The sequence below is a fragment of the Schistocerca americana genome, chromosome 8 (assembly GCF_021461395.2).
Source record: "Schistocerca americana isolate TAMUIC-IGC-003095 chromosome 8, iqSchAmer2.1, whole genome shotgun sequence".
NCBI lineage: Eukaryota > Metazoa > Arthropoda > Insecta > Orthoptera > Acrididae > Schistocerca > Schistocerca americana.
Genome location: NC_060126.1, coordinates 213,436,050 through 213,454,184, shown reverse-complemented (window position 1 = coordinate 213,454,184; position 18,135 = coordinate 213,436,050). Strand labels below are relative to the sequence as shown.

Sequence of the window (18,135 nt, the reverse complement as noted above, 5' to 3'; positions counted from 1 at the left end):
CGCACAACTATTATTAACGGTATAAATGTTGAAGACTATACAAGCTTTATAAATCGAGGTATGGTATTGCTTCCAAATGAAGTGGTCCTCCACATAAATATCACGACATTGAATACAGATGGTGATGGCAGGGGTGTGTATTAACAGACCGAAAGCGCGGTTCCACATCGCCGGCCGGTGTAAGCTCTTAATAAAATCAGCCAATTTAGAAAGTTGTTCGGCTAAGGAACATGCTATTAAGCCGATACTTGCAATTCCCTCCTGCCACCGCTAGGTATTTCTCACGCCGACAAACAGTATTTTTAACGCATTCTATCTCGATGCCATCTCAGAGGTTCTGCGTTATATCCACTGGGTTATAGGCGAGAGAGGATGATAGTTGATTGAGAATGATCACATAAAGTATGTGGTGAGCTATGTGGTGAATCACTTAAAATCTGCCTCGTGATGACTGGGTGTTATGTGATGTCCTTAGATTAGTTAGGTTTAAGTAGTTCTAAGTTCTAGGGGACTGATGACCATAAATGTTAAGTCCCATAGTGCTCAGAGCCATTTGAACCATTTGAGCCAATCACTTAAAATATCCACCGCAGATTGAGGTCAAAAGAAATATACAAAAACCTATGACCAATATATTGGCTTTTCAGATCTAAAGTGTTATGACTTCTGGTAGAAATGTTGTCTTTGATTTGGAATCAAGTCTTTCCATTCAGCCACAGACCTGCGCTGGATCCTATGGTGATATCTTTTGATGATTACAGAGCTCTAGTGAATCAATACTCGTGGCACTCTCATATCTCGAGAGTCACATTTTTCGAACCCGTCTGCTAAGGACCCTGCACCTTGTAACTCTTCCTCACTCTCTGCCACGCCCTCCCTGCAGCTTTGTCCATGTTATCGTCTCAGTTTGTCGGGACTGAGTAGAAATCAGAGAGTGCTGTGACTACCACCTTATGCGATCCATGCAGAAACAGGGTGAGCTGAGAATGTGACACGATCCTGTTTTGACCACTCGATGGAAATGGGATCATATTGTCGTGGCTCCGCCAGTCTTATACACTCCTGGAAATTGAAATAAGAACACCGTGAATTCATTGTCCCAGGAAGGGGAAACTTTATTGACACATTCCTGGGGTCAGATACATCACATGATCACACTGACAGAACCACAGGCACATAGACACAGGCAACAGAGCATGCACAATGTCGGCACTAGTACAGTGTATATCCACCTTTCGCAGCAATGCAGGCTGCTATTCTCCCATGGAGACGATCGTAGAGATGCTGGATGTAGTCCTGTGGAACGGCTTGCCATGCCATTTCCACCTGGCGCCTCAGTTGGACCAGCGTTCGTGCTGGACGTGCAGACCGCGTGAGACGACGCTTCATCCAGTCCCAAACATGCTCAATGGGGGACAGATCCGGAGATCTTGCTGGCCGGGGTAGTTGACTTACACCTTCTAGAGCACGTTGGGTGGCACAGGATACATGCGGACGTGCATTGTCCTGTTGGAACAGCAAGTTCCCTTGCCGGTCTAGGAATGGTAGAACGATGGGTTCGATGACGGTTTGGATGTACCGTGCACTATTCAGTGTCCCCTCGACGATCACCAGTGGTGTACGGCCAGTGTAGGAGATCGCTCCCCACACCATGATGCCGGGTGTTGGCCCTGTGTGCCTCGGTCGTATGCAGTCCTGATTGTGGCGCTCACCTGCACGGCGCCAAACACGCATACGACCATCATTGGCACCAAGGCAGAAGCGACTCTCATCGCTGAAGACGACACGTCTCCATTCGTCTCTCCATTCACGCCTGTCGCGACACCACTGAAGGCGGGCTGCACGATGTTGGGGCGTGAGCGGAAGACGGCCTAACGGTGTGCGGGACCGTAGCCCAGCTTCATGGAGACGGTTGCGAATGGTCCTCGCCGATACCCCAGGAGCAACACTGTCCCTAATTTGCTGGGAAGTGGCGGTGCGGTCCCCTACGGCACTGCGTAGGATCCTACGGTCTTGGCGTGCATCCGTGCGTCGCTGCGGTCCGGTCTCAGGTCGACGGGCACGTGCACCTTCCGCCGACCACTGGCGACAACATCGATGTACTGTGGAGACCTCACGCCCCACGTGTTGAGCAATTCGGCGGTACGTCCACCCGGCCTCCCGCATGCCCACTATACGCCCTCGCTCAAAGTCCGTCAACTGCACATACGGTTCACGTCCACGCTGTCGCGGCATGCTACCAGTGTTAAAGACTGCGATGGAGCTCCGTATGCCACGGCAAACTGGCTGACACTGACGGCGGCGGTGCACAAATGCTGCGCAGCTAGCGCCATTCGACGGCCAACACCGCGGTTCCTGGTGTGTCCGCTGTGCCGTGCGTGTGATCATTGCTTGTACAGCCCTCTCGCAGTGTCCGGAGCAAGTATGGTGGGTCTGACACACCGGTGTCAATGTGTTCTTTTTTCCATTTCCAGGAGTGTATAATGTGTACGACCAACGCCAAATGAAGGTTTCTCATGCAAGACGAGATAGTATAAATGACAGTATGAGCAGTTATGGGAACGGGGAGAAGGATGAAGATTTTGCTATTGCAGTGTGATGTGTTTCCAAACTACATACAGGTACTGCACTCTGAAGAAGATCTGTGTTCCTCAGGGTGCATTCACATCTGTCACCCAAACATTGTCTCCATCACTGTTATTTTGTACCAAACTATAAAAACTCCACTAACATCACCCAGTAGAGGACTCGATAAAATTTTACACATCTCTCTCTTCCAATATATAGATTGAAAACGAACACCATCTGTGTGCTAGCATCAAGCATATGCAGTGGTCCATTAAATACACAGGTATTGATCCACTCAATGATCGAAGTCACTTGCACAGACCAGTGTAAAGTTTCATCACCTGTACTGCAGAAGGACTATATCCCACAGACTATCAGTCACAAGAGAGGATCCCTGTGTTTTGTACGAACATTGTTTTTTCGGCTTTAACACATTCAAGCAGTGTATGACTACAGTTTTGTACTCCGCCATATGTTTTGTTTCTTCTGACAAGACTTCGAGGTCTATGTCAGGTTCTAAACTGACATTAACACATTTCGATCCATTGCCTCTCACAGAAAACTGGACACCACACAGCGTAAATTAAGTTGCTGCCCCCACAACACACACAGGATGACTATTTCAATCAAAAGGCAACGCTGTGTTTCTCATTACAAAAAAAAAATGCACAAGACATCACAACATATGGACACTGGAAGAATTTGGCGGCATTGTGGAGCATTTGCAAACAGCTGCCGCGTGAGATTAGCCGAGCGGGCTGAGCGCTGCAGTCAAGGACTGTGCGGCTGGTCCCGGCGGAGGTTCGAGTCCTCCCTTGGGCATGGGTGTGTGTGTTTGTCCTTAGGATAATTTAGGTTAAATAGTGTGTAAGCTTAGGGACTGATGACTTTAGCAGTTAAGTCCCATAAGATTTCACATTTGAACATTTGCAAACAGCTGTCTGAAGGTAAGTGATGACCTCTACATTTAAACTCATCTTTTACAGTGACAGTGTAACATACGTCTCACTGTTCTGTTTCAACTGATTCCTCATATCACAGTCATGCATGCGGCCACTGTTTCGGTACGGGCCACCCCTGGAAGATGTCCCCCTCACCAAGACTCTAGGCCCTCTCCCCATCTCAAGCAAGTGATGTCAGTCAATCATTATGTCATTCGAATGGTTCAAATGGCTCTGAGCACTATGGGACTTAACATCTGAGGTCATCAGTCCCCTAGAACTTAGAACTACTTACACCTAACTAACCTAATGACATCACACACATCCATGCCCTAGGCAGGATTCGAATTTGCGACCGTAAAGGTCGCGCGGTTCCAAACTGAAGCGCCTTGAACCACTCGGCCACAGCGGCCTGCCAGTATGTGGTAATCAACAGCATACCAGTGGATGGTTGGGATGGAAAAGACACAATCAACATACTGTAATAAACATCACACTTGATAGTCCAATCAATTTTAGGAATTTTACTAGTTTTTGTCTGTAATTTCAAAGCTGACCAACGACATGGGAGCATACTTTCAAATTTCTGTATCATCGCTAAACCACCCCTCCAATACTTCGTGAGTACCATATACTAGGTTGGAAACGAAGTTCAACACGTCCATTCATTGTTAATTCTTGAATATATATATATATATATATATATATATATATATATATATATATATATATACCAAAGTATAACAAACAGCATCCTTTACCGATCTACATATTTCTAGCACTTCGATCATAGTGCGTAATTTGCGATCATGGTTGCCCATCTTTCCCTGTGTGGATGGGAGTCACAGAGCATTCTCGCTTTCTTAGGATAACATCAGAGGCTGAAACATCCCGTCGCACGGTCTTTGACCGACCTTTCCTGCAACACTGTCAGCGATTTAATTTTCCGCTGACCAGAAGTAGACCACTATATTCCATGCCACGTGAAGGAGCAGAGCAAGCTGAGTCCTTAAGTGCTGATCAGTGAAGACTGTTCCACACCAGTCTTACTCACAGCACCGATCCAAGTGCAACAGATCTCTCCAGGAGCGCGCATGTCAAGAAGGTTAGCACATCTAGTCTGTGAATAGTAGATATGAGCGCGTTGTGCTCATATAACAATGGTATGAAGAAGATACGTGTGGTTTATGCATCATGGAGCTCCAGACAGATAGAGTTTGAAGCGTTATACGTAAATCAAACTGTGCTATCATTTCTAAAGTACTGCTCTAGTTTCTGGGGTCGGTACTGGTAAGAGAGAAATGATAATAGAACACAAACATATGCACTCTGATGCAGGACATAAATGTCCAACATATGACATACATCCACTCTTAAAGTCTTTCCACCCACTACAGTGACAAACTTGAAGAAGATAAAGCTACTTCCTTCTACACTAAAGAAAAAACATATAGCGTCTTTGTCATACATGCACAATATCGCTTTCCGGAGGTGTATGGCGCATCCTGTTCACATCCAGTTACGGTTCAGAAATGAGGTACTTTGCTTGTATCAGTCCTATAAAATGATCATCAGCAATGGAGAATGCTTCTTACAAGGAAACAGACAAATGCATAGCAGCGGTGTTTAACATGTGAAACTACACACCCTACTGCCATTCACTCTGTAAACAGGACTTCTGTCAAGCAGATGTATACACAGGGTTTGCTGTTCGTCACAAACACCTGCCACTAACTTCGAATCACCGTAGTTAGAGTATGGTGTCAAAACCGGATGGAAATGTTTCATCTTCTCACGTGAGGCGGAAGTCCTCTGATAACTGAGAGTTTTGCCGTTAACATTCGCAGGTTGATAGTGCTCTAATTCACACACAGAACAAGCAATTGTATATCAGTCGAACGCAGGTTATACCACACAATTGATACACACCATAGAACAATGGAAAAAGGTTAAATCCGTGATAAATGACTTGCAGCAACATCTTCCTCACTCTAGAATGCATTATCAGTCTACCATTAAAATCATACCTCGTTACAACCTAATCTCAACCAATCAGTCCATCCACTTTCCGTCATCCTTTAATGCAGTTGAAAGTCATTTTAGAGGCAGGTGATTCTTTTTCCCAGGAAAGCATAAAAGACAGCAGTCAACTCGCATGTATCACTATTACCTCAAAAGACATACAGTAGAATGTTGTTAAAAAAAGCACACAGCAACTTTTTGTTACGTATTTGTTAGCTGATACCGTAAGGTTGTGACTGGTGGAGAATACAGAGAATACATTGTAAATACTGTTTGTTAGGGTTTAAAACACCTAAAAAGTTCTGCACAAGGCCAAACACGTGATCCATTCTGTAGTCGTATAATGCAGCCCCACAGCTGGAAATAGAATGTTCTTTACCTAAGGACACTTTACAAAAAAAAAAATCTATAAGATGATTGCCGGTAACTTTGGTATCACACCTGGGCTTGTCATCTGACATATATACAAATTTATAATTCTACATTTGGTGGTCATCCAAGTTAAACGTTCTATTCCAGCCATCTCTCTTATCGCTGTCGAAGAAAAAATGACTATTTCCCTGGTTCCCAGTGCTTCCATGTCAACTATTTCTCGTATTCTTCTTACGTTTGCACACTCATTCCCATATAGAAGATTTGTCCTGCACCAAGCAGAAAATATGTAAATATTCCCTCAATTTCCCCGCATCTCGGCGTATTTTTTTCCCCAATTTATACGTATTTTCCGTCAATTTTCGTAATTTTATCGATTTCATGTCACTTCTGTGCATACCATCACAGCATCACTTCTCGCCATGTGCTCTAAAATTGCTTGTAAATGTAGTATATTCGTCAGCACCTAGCGCAAATGCACTATTTTTCTCGTCAGACGATATAGTACAGCACAGTACTAGAACGCATCCAACCACATATTTTATAGTTGCAGTGCATTTGCTCTGTTTCCTGTATGTCTGTGCATGTGTCGTGGATACTTCAGGGATGAAGGCAGCGTGCCTTCAAAAATTTTCCTCTCTCTGGCAGTGCCTTCAAACAACCAGCTAAAACTCGAAAAGTAGAATTACAGAGCTATTGATTTCGACTTTCAAATATCGTCGTTTTGGCATGTAAAATCGAATATTTCAGTTGATTTCGGTTTTGGGATCTGTTTCCCACAAAAGCATTTGAAGTGCCTCAGGGATGAAGATGGAAGGCGTCTCAAGTGTGCCGAGATCTTTTTAGAGTCTGTGTTTAAGTGTGGCGGTATACATCGCAAAATTACAGCAAACTACTGTGGAGCGATCTTTTTGAAAGTTTATTTAGAAACATATTCAATTATACAGGATGAGCACAAAGTCTTGCCCTGATTATAACAATTTACTACAGAATAACCGTTTGGCATAATAAGTTACATTTGATGACGTTACATAGGTTAGTGTTACTGGTTTTTTTAAGACTCTGTCTTTGATATAGCCCCAGAAAAAAAAGACAAGGGGCGTAATGTCTGGAGACGGGAGTAATATCCGGATCGGTGGATTGGAAGGAACGGTCCAACACCCTGGCCACCCCGTTCTCCAGACATTATGCCCCTTGACTTTTTTTCCTGGGGCTATATCAAGGACAGAGTCTTCGTCACACCAGCTGCTGACGTCGACGAACTGAAGGCTAGGATACAAGCTGCTGAGGGTACTGTGGCAGAACACATGTTACGAAACACCTGGCGGGAACTGGAATACCGCCTCGACGTTCTTCGAGATACGAAGGGAGCATACGTTGAGGTTTACTGACGTAAGTAGTCTTAAAAAAACTAGTAACACTAACCTATGTGAAGGCATTAAATGTAAATTATTGTGTCAAACGGTTATTCTGTAATAAATTGTTATAATCTGGGCAAGACTTTGTGCTCAAACCGTATTTTGCAACTCCTGAAGGAGCTCGTACTTAAAGACAAGCACGCGAAATGTTCACAAGCGTGCCGCGATCTTTTATTTAGAGTCCGTGTTCAAGTGCGGTGGTGGCATTCCTCGGAATAAAACATATATTTACGTCGCAAATTATTTAAATATTCTTGCGTCATCTGCAAAGCTCTCTCTTTTTCTACAGTGGTACACTTAGTTCCTGTGATATCTTCAAGCTATGTACACTCCTGGAAATTGAAATAAGAACACCGTGAATTCATTGTCCCAGGAAGGGGAAACTTTATTGACACATTCCTGGGGTCAGATACATCACATGATCACACTGACAGAACCACAGGCACATAGACACAGGCAACAGAGCATGCACAATGTCGGCACTAGTACAGTGTATATCCACCTTTCGCAGCAATGCAGGCTGCTATTCTCCCATGGAGACGATCGTAGAGATGCTGGATGTAGTCCTGTGGAACGGCTTGCCATGCCATTTCCACCTGGCGCCTCAGTTGGACCAGCGTTCGTGCTGGACGTGCAGACCGCGTGAGACGACGCTTCATCCAGTCCCAAACATCCTCAATGGGGGACAGATCCGGAGATCTTGCTGGCCAGGGTAGTTGACTTACACCTTCTAGAGCACGTTGGGTGGCACAGGATACATGCGGACGTGCAGTGTCCTGTTGGAACAGCAAGTTCCCTTGCCGGTCTAGGAATGGTAGAACGATGGGTTCGATGACGGTTTGGATGTACCGCGCACTATTCAGTGTCCCCTCGACGATCACCAGTGGTGTACGGCCAGTGTAGGAGATCGCTCCCCACACCATGATGCCGGGTGTTGGCCCTGTGTGCCTCGGTCGTATGCAGTCCTGATTGTGGCGCTCACCTGCACGGCGCCAAACACGCATACGACCATCATTGGCACCAAGGCAGAAGCGACTCTCATCGCTGAAGACGACACGTCTCCATTCGTCCCTCCATTCACGCCTGTCGCGACACCACTGGAGGCGGGCTGCAAGATGTTGGGGCGTGAGCGGAAGACGGCCTAACGGTGTGCGGGACCGTAGCCCAGCTTCATGGAGACGGTTGCGAATGGTCCTCGCCGATGCCCCAGGAGCAACAGTGTCCCTAATTTGCTGGGAAGTGGCGGTGCGGTCCCCTACGGCACTGCGTAGGATCCTACGGTCTTGGCGTGCATCCGTACGTCGCTGCGGTCCGGTCTCAGGTCGACGGGCACGTGCACCTTCCGCCGACCACTGGCGACAACATCGATGTACTGTGGAGACCTCACGCCCCACGTGTTGAGCAATTCGGCGGTACGTCCACCCGGCCTCCCGCATGCCCACTATACGCCCTCGCTCAAAGTCCGTCAACTGCACATACGGTTCACGTCCACGCTGTCGCGGCATGCTACCAGTGTTAAAGACTGCGATGGAGCTCCGTATGCCACGGCAAACTGGCTGACACTGACGGCGGCGGTGCACAAATGCTGCGCAACTAGCGCCATTCGACGGCCAACACCGCGGTTCCTGGTGTGTCCGCTGTGCCGTGCGTGTGATCATTGCTTGTACAGCCCTCTCGCAGTGTCCGGAGCAAGTATGGTGGGTCTGACACACCGGTGTCAATGTGTTCTTTTTTCCATTTCCAGGAGTGTATGTGACAGTATTCCGCACGTTGCTTCAACACTAGATGTAATAACTCCTGAAACAGTTCATGTTCAACGACAAAGTGTGTCCGTGCGCTGGAGTTGGGAAGGACGAAGGCTGTATTTCCAACGGGACCAGACGTGCTCAGCATGGCCGACCCTGCGGCTACCGCATGCCCGGTGCTGTGAGCCTGGCGTGGGCCCTCTTCTAGCAGGTGCAGAGACTCTGGGGCAGGCAGCGTGCCTCTTGCGCTTCAGAAGACTGATTGGACTTTTATCCAGTGAGCTACAGTTACAGCATACGCATTTATCAGCATGAGTTCTGAAGTGTAACTTAGCCCCATCCTGCTGCATCTTCGTTATTTGTTTAAGCGTATTTGTCTTGTTCATAAATTTGTATTATGAATGAAAGCCCGCTTCTTCAATATATCCTTCATATGTATGTATGCTCCAACAGAAAATGCAGAGCCGGTGGAAAAAGGTATATTCTATGAGCAACTGGAACAGGAAATAGCAAAGGTGGCAAAGCGTGATGATGAGGTGGTTGTGGGGGACTTCAGCGCTCTAGTAGGAAGAGAAATTGAATATAGGCAAGCAGCTGGTAAGGAGAGTCTGCATGAGGCTTCTAATGACAGTGTACCAGACTAATTGATTTTGCCATGGGCAATAACATGATTACTGAAAGCACATGGATGCAAAGGAAGGATATAAGCAAAGTTACATGGTGCTCTCCAGATACGGTCATAAAAAATAAGATTGATCAAGTACTCATAGATAGACAACATGCTTCAGATATATTAGAAGTGGATAGTTGCCGGTGCAGATGGAGATAGTGATCACTGTTTGATAAGGATCAAATACAGGCAGAGGGTAGCCGATTACAGACAGACCAATAAAACTATTGTGTCAAGATTTGATGATACTAAGTTATGAAGTGATGAAATTACAGTACAACAGTATAAAACTATTTTAACAAATAGACTTAATGAAGCCAAAGATCGGGCAGGAGAGGGTACTGAAGAAAGATTGGAAACGGTCAAAGGTATGATACAGGAGACAACTGAAACTGTACTGGGTGGAAAGGAGCAATTGAGAACCCAGGTCTGGTTTGATGAATTGTAAGAGGAATAGAGAAGAAAGGAGCGAGGCAAAAAAGAAAAAGAATGCTGCTGAGGAGAAAAATAAGCACTGTAAAAGAATACCAGGAGAAGAGAAAGGAAGCAGATAAGGAAAGTAGGAGGAAAAAGAGAGAATTTGAAAAACGATGGATTGATGAATTGGAAGAGAGAAAGATTCCTCAGAAAACAAGGAAATTCTATATGCAGGTGAAAGATATCAAGAAAGGATTCCAACTCAGAGCAGTTTTCTGCAAAAATAGGGAGGGAAATCTGAGTGGAGGAAAAAATCAGATTTTAGACAGATGGGTGGAGTATTTCAGTGAACTATTGAACAAGAATCGGGAAACGAAGGTGAAGTAGATGCTGATATGACAGAAGAGGTGGAGCAGGAAGTAAACAGAGAAGAAGAGAACCAAGAAACTTGAGGAACCTACGCTGGAAGACGTTAACGCTAATATCAAGACTCTTAAAAACAATAAAGCTCTAGGAGAAGACAATATTACAGTATAAATGATGAAATATGGTAGAGAAAAACTGAGAAGGGTTTTGCATGAGATTATAGCGGAAATATGGCAGAAAGAAAATATGTGGGAACAATGGAATATAGGTATACTCTGTCCTATACGTAATTAACATGACAAAGCTGACCAGTGTCGTTCAAAACTAACAGACTCACTAAAGATGAGATTTTTACATTCAGACAGATCCTTGCAGCTGCTCATTGATTTAAAACGAGTTTATGATAGTATGCCAATGGCCTTGCCGGAGTGGTAACACCGGTTCCCGTCAGATCACTGAAGTCAAGCGCTGTCGGGCTAGGCTAGCACTTGGATGGGTGACCATCCGGACTGCCGAGCGCTGTTGGCAAGAGGGGTCCACTCAGCCGTTGTCAGGCAAACTCAGTAGCTACTTGACTGTGAAGTAGCGGAACCGGTCTCGTAAACTGGCATACGGCTGGGAGAGCGGTGTGCTGACCTCGTGCCCCTCCATATCTGCATCCCGTGACGCCGGTGGGCTAAGGATGACACGGCAGCCGGTCGATATCGTTGGGCCCTAATGGCCTGTTCGGGCAGAGTTATGGCAGTATCAAAAGGTAATGCAAGATGCAGGAGTACCAACAAACTAATAAGACTGGTTCAAATGACTTTGAGAAAAACAGTACGTAAAAAAAAGGTTGAGGGCACTTCATCAAAGGCATTTGAAGATAACCAAGGATTGCGACAGGGTCATTGTCTCTCCACTATTCTGTTTAATGTCACCTTGGAGAGAGTGATGCCTGGGGGAACACTGTTTAATAGAGTGACACAGGTTCTTACATATGCAGATGATATTGATTTTATTAGCCAGGAGGAAACAGGACCTGGAAGAAAGATTGAAAAATTAGAAAGATATGGAGTGGAGATGGGGCTGTCAATTAATCACTCAAAGACAATTATATGTTAACATCTAGGAAAAGGTACAGTGAAGGAGAAAGAAGCACGACTTTTGATGGGAAAGGATATCAACGTTGTGAGAGCTTTAAATATCTTGGGTCACTGGTAACTGAGAATAATAATATGAGAGAAGAAATACATACCAGGATTACAGCTGGTAACACAAGCTACTTTGCATTGATTAAAGTATTTGAAGCAGGAAGCCTTAGTAGGGATCTGAAGCTGAGACAGTGTCATACTGTAGTGAGACCTGTGGTGATGTATGGTTCAAAGACTTGGACAATGATGCAAAGTGATGAGGAATTGTTGCAGAGATTGAAAAGAAAGATACTTACAAAAATCTTTGGGCCAGTGAATGATAGGGGGTTTTGGTGAATCAGAAATAATAAGATCAGAAAGTTGTACAACAAACCAATTATCATAACAGAAATTAAGAGTAATAGACTACGTTGGTTGGCACATGTAGAAAGAATGATGGAGGGCAGCACAATCAAGTGAATTTTTAAAGAAAAATCAGGTGGACGCTGCATAAGGGGCAGACCAAGGACCAGATGGCTAGACAATGTGGGGGAGAACTTGAGAAGAACAGAATTTAGAAGACAGAAGTCAAGGCAGCCAGTAGAGAAGAGTGGGCAGAGATTGTCCAGGAGGCCAAGACTCTATGTGGACTGTAACACCAAGGAGTAAGTAAGTATTCATCTTGTTCATACATTCACAAAATATCATTACTTTCCAAGCGTTGTGCTATCAACAGTAATTTTCCCACAAATTTCTAGATGGGAGAGGGGAGTGGAGGAGAGGGAAGGGGGAGTGGGAGGGGAGGGCAGGTGAAATTAGGTTAGTGGAGATAGCCCAGTTGATCTATTTTCCCACCAAAATTTGAATCTGTCACTGCAACATTGCCACATCTATGGCCGCCATATTGGATCCGCCATCTTGAATAAATCTGGCAATGATGCAGAGTGGGTTGATGCCCCCTTTGTCCCACTACTCATGGACATGCTACTATATATCATTCTCACTTACTTTTTATTACAATGTATATCTCCCACACAGTATATTTCCCACACTCAAGAATAAAATGTACACAGAGATATGACAATTTATTGCTGTTAGAATTGCAGGTACTCATGATATAGTTAACTAGATCAATTCTACAACAGTGCCAATATCCTCTGCCATATGAGTCTCACATAATTACAGTGTCTTGTGACAAGTACCTAATGGCAATTAGCCCTTTGACAGATATATCACCAACAATAAGCCAGCTTTGTAGCGACCTGATGTCACTACACAACTTAATACCCTGCATCATTTCTGCTTCAATCATTCAGCTCACTTTAAACAACATATATAATCCATTATCTTAGAAATGAAGGAATAGTGGTTTAGTACTATTCTGAGAATGGAGACGAGGGAAAAAAGTGTTGAGATACACCACAATTACGAACATGTCTTCTTAGTCCATATTCTAAAAATTCAATATTCTCCATCCTTTAAAATCGCCTACCTGGTGTAGAGATAATATCCCTCCAGAAACAACGTAATGACTTCATTCGCTTTCGCTATTCAAATACGTCTATGAATATATCACAACTTAAGTTTACTGGCAAGGAAAGCGTTTCTGAAGAAGAGAAATTTGTTAACATCTAGTATAGATTTAAGTGTCAGGAAGTCGTTTCTAAAAAAATTTGTATGGAGTGTAGCCATGTATGGAAGTGAAACATGGACGATAAATAGTTTGGACAAGAAGAGAATAGAAGCTTTTGAAATGTGGTGCTACAGAAGAATGCTGAAGATTAGATAGGTAGATCACATAACTAATGAGGAGGTATTGAATAGAATTGGGGGGGAAGAGGAGTTTGTGGCACAACTTGACAAGAAGAAGGGACCGGTTGGTAGGACATGTTCTGAGGCATCAAGGGATCACAAATTTAGCATTGGAGGGCAGTGTGGAGGGTAAAAATCGTAGAGGGAGACCAAGAGATGAATACACTAAGCAGATTCAGAAGGATGTGGGTTGCAGTAAGCACTGGGAGATGAAGAAGCTTGCACAAGATACAGTAGCATGGAGAGCTACATCAAACCAGTCTCAGGACTGAAGACCACAATAACAACATTTACAGTGATACTAAAAATTCTAAAATCTTCATGAAGCACGAAATATTAAATAACGTTCTACAGTTTTCAGTTACTTTACACCATTGCAATTCAGTTTAGCATAAAAGTTGTATTCTTGTGGAGCTGTGGCTACTTACAGTAATATTGTGGCAAACCTGGCAGTCACCATTCCAGGGATGGTGAGCAGTGAACTGAGGTGAGAAATGCCTCCAGCTCATCACTGGAGTAAGAGTGTGCCAGCAGTGCAGAGGACCACTTTTCCAGTCCACCTCCTGTCTACGAAACAATAAAATAATATTCAGATTCAATACAATAATTTATCCATAAAATAACTTCAATTACGTCTGTACAACAGTAAAATTATTTTCATGTCTAGAAATATTCTCCTGTAATACTATTTCCAATGTGCATGCACATGGAATAGCAGAACATTATTCAGGCGACAACAAAGATATTGATGATTGAATTTTAAAGGCTGTACTCACACGTTCAAGCTGATTACCTGCATATGTAAGAAGATAGTGGATTTGGAACTAACATCCCAGCAACGGTCATATTTGCATACAGACCATTGTAATGTGAATCAATAAAACTTATATCTTACCAAACATGGTTACTGCAGAAAATTAAAAAAAAACACATTAACTGAATCAAGAATAGTTAGAAATGCTATAAGTAAACGCTGAGAACGTTTATAGAGAGGTAATAGACATTAAGAAAAATAAAGGGATAGGATGTGGGCATGTAATTTATGTATCTACATACATACATTCATGTTCACTCATATTTCTTTACACGACTTTAGCCACTTGACGATACAACTACTCACATAACACCACCCTATATATGTTGGTAACTCATACCGAGTGCAGCTATTTTAAGACACTATCGGTCTTCGTGAGTGTTCACATCCATCTAAATCAACATAGAATTAAACGAAAATTCTTACCTCTCATTAAATTGTTAACGATGTTTTGCACTTCGCTTCATGAGGCGTAAATTCAGAACATCAACGTCTTCGTTTTAGGTGCCACAATCACCTGTAAAAGCAGAACAACAACCGTCCCAAGTTACCAGTGCCAAATGAAAAAAATAAATAAAGGTAGTGAATCGCTGTATGTCTCTGGAAAACGTGTCATATCGTTGGATGATAAGCAAAAAACATGCGATCTGTTAAATGCCGAGCTATTGCTAGACAACTACTCGAGATACGTTGTCATGTCATTCGTTACAGTATCAAATGTCGTACTCGCATAACTCAATGTACAGACGCACATATTCTGAGTTGCAATGGAAATGAGGCTTACCTTAGCGTACTTCTTCCAGTGGAGGCTGGCCATCATGAACCAACTGACAAATATCGTTTCCTCGGAAATGAACTTACCGACCGTCAACTGTCTTCCATTGTTGCGTACACCACGGCGAAATCTGCGTGTATTGCGCATCTGATTCAGCAAGAACACGTCAATCGGGTAATGATTTGGCTTCTGCTGGAATAACGACCTGATGTGGAACGTTAACACGAGGTACAGTTGGCTAACAAAACTAAACCAGGGTATTTCACTGAATTGCTGGTTTGATTAGCGTTTATGTAACTAGACCCCTTCGCATGTTCGGCAGTCACAGTATAATTATGAACAGGTGTGTGTAATTTGCAGTAATACAGACGATGAAACATCCAGAACACTAGCTCTTATTTTTATTAGGTTGCACGTTGTAATTATTTTTAACCTGTGTGTCTCGTTAGTATTGTATTGCCGTAGACTCACCAACACCTTTATATAAACATTTCAGATCCACATGAAAAGAAAAACTTGAAAAAAATAATTCAGATCCGGTTTTGGTGGAAAGTGGGGAGGATGCTAACGCCTGTTAACCTCTATCATAGATAAGTACGATGGTAAGGCCCTAATTACTCGTTACTTTCCTTGCCGTCTGGACAGTTTATGTCGCAGGAACTCTGCAATTTCTCCTAAAATTAGTCTTTTGTCGACAAGAACGTTTTCAACCCACGTGTACATTGAGACAGGTCGTTAACAAGGAAAGAAATCCCGATCAATTAAACATGAATACGTATCACTGTAGGTTCCGACCACATTTTTAACAACTTATTTACTATTCGCAAGAACTGGCTTTAAATGATGACTCTAAGAATATACTAGAATCCCATACGTGTCCCTTCCATGGGGATCATGGATACAGGGTTAGTTTAATCACAGCGCCCACACAGCAACTGAAACATTATTCTTGCGAAGCACATGCGAATGTAACAGGGAAGATCCCTAAAACTGGAGCAGTGCGATGCACCCTAAGCCGCACACTTAAGTCATTTGCAGGTTTTACGTATGTGTAGAGTTGTGATTTTACTGTCACGTTATCCATTTTGCTTCGAAGCTCTGAAAACATTAAACGTAGTTTGCAGCTGATTAAAAATTTAGAGAGAAGAGAAACTGCAGCAAGGATTAATGACTTATGGAAGAGCAGAATGCTGGAATCTAAATTCAGCTGCGGTTATTTTCAGATTTCATTGTCTGATCAAGATTTCGGCAACCATTAAATTCAGACAAAACTTTAAATTCATCTTCTTCTCCCTAGAGAAATTGCAGTGCTATAAAGGCAACTGTACTGCAACGGTTAGGGTCAAGGCAGAAGAGGAAACTTCAATGGTGAAATGACGTGTCTGTTCTCGCAGTCCGAACGGGAAATCCTTGACAACTGCCGCTTCCAGGAGTCGGTAGCCTACTCTTATATTTTGAGGTCGGACGTCGGACGTTCAGACGTCTTAAAACTTCAGAGAGCAGCCGGCCCAGTCTGTTTGTTAGCTTCTCTTCGGACCTATGGCTGCAGCAAAACGAGTCTGATGTGCACACGATATACCCTCAGCACTTATCACCTTGAGTCTAACGTTTGCTTCCCCTTACGGATGTCGATCGCGTGTAAGCGCCACTGTTTGCAGTCGGCGAGCACGACCATGTGGCGCTCTTGCAGTGATAAAACACACTCCTCCATGTCATAAGCCGTCATCCCAACCGTCCCCCATCTGTCATCTCCGACTCTACCTCAAGGGTTCATCTCTCTCTGTAATAAGTTAGGATTCTCACATGAATTGAACTCTGTCCTGCACTTCAAACTAAAGACATTACTATGTATGTTGGCCCCTGCTACACTGATTATTATCGCTGTATGCCAGTAGTTTATGTTGTCAATGAAGATTGTTCTCAGCTACATGTTTCTACATACTACAGAACGTATCTTATTGTTTAATACTGATCTCTTTTAATTAGAGTTGTATCCGTGTGCCATTCCCTCAGTCTCATGATTAACTGGGATCACAGCGAGGGGGAGGATTTAAACACAGGCAGTAACAAGGACCATTAGTGCGATTTATATAGAGTGAAAAGAAGGTCCGAAAACGTCTCATGTGATTTATCAAAAGGATGAAATATAAAGTATCTTTTTTTTTTACAATTTGTGGTTTTCATGTCCATGTAACCTGGATTTTCGATTTATGGATTGGTAACAACAAGTATGGTATTTTTATTGTGTTAAGCAAACATTTTTGGATAATTTGTATTTATTACAAAGGCATTAAATTCCATACTGGTGAAGTTTTAATTTGATATTGTTTAAAGCGCTACGGTTCTTAATTTTATATTGCTGAACACTAAAAGGGTTTGAAATCTGTTTCTTAATTTAATGCAACAAAAGAAAAATGTGAAAATTTGTAATGCAGTAGAAAGGAAACAAAAAGCGGTTACTCAAGAATTTGAAGTTACAAGAGACAGTACTTCAAGGTAAACTGATAATACGAGGCCTGGAACTTTAATAGTGGCAACTATTTATTTACAGCTCGTACAAAATAGATACCTGTCTCAAAGTTTTACTGACCTTCAAAGTAGTCACCAGCATTGTGTATAACCCGTTGCCAGCGATGTGGAAGTCGTAGGATACTCCTGGCAGTGCCAGTTGTGTTGACAGTTGGAGCGGTGCGGTCTATTACCCGACGAATTTGTAGCAGTTCTGAAGCGAAGCCGTGAACTGTTTCCTTCAGTTTATAAATCGAGTTGAACTCACGGCGGTTTAAGTCAGGGGAGTGCAGTAGATGGTATAGCACTTAGCAACCACATCAGTCAAACAAATCAGTAACAGCTTGCACTGTACGTGCTTGTACATTGTCCTGCAAAATGATGGTCAGGTCCTGCAGAAAGTGTCATCACTTCTGTCTCTAAGCTGTTCATTTTTGGAACACAACCTACGACCAGCTTAGAGACAGAAGTGATCCGAGCGGTCTAGGGCGCTGCAGTCATGGACTGTGCGGCTGGTCCTGGCGGAGGTTCCAGTCCTCCCTCGGGCATGGGTGTGTGTGTTTGTCCTTCGGATATTTTAGGTTAAGTCGTGTGT

General features: G+C 43.5%; 1 pseudogene; it reads left to right on the top strand.

Moving 5' to 3' along the window:
• Nucleotides 1–10,929: 10,929 nt before the first annotated feature.
• LOC124546150 lies at nucleotides 10,930–11,047 on the top strand (annotated as a pseudogene).
• Nucleotides 11,048–18,135: the final 7,088 nt, after the last annotated feature.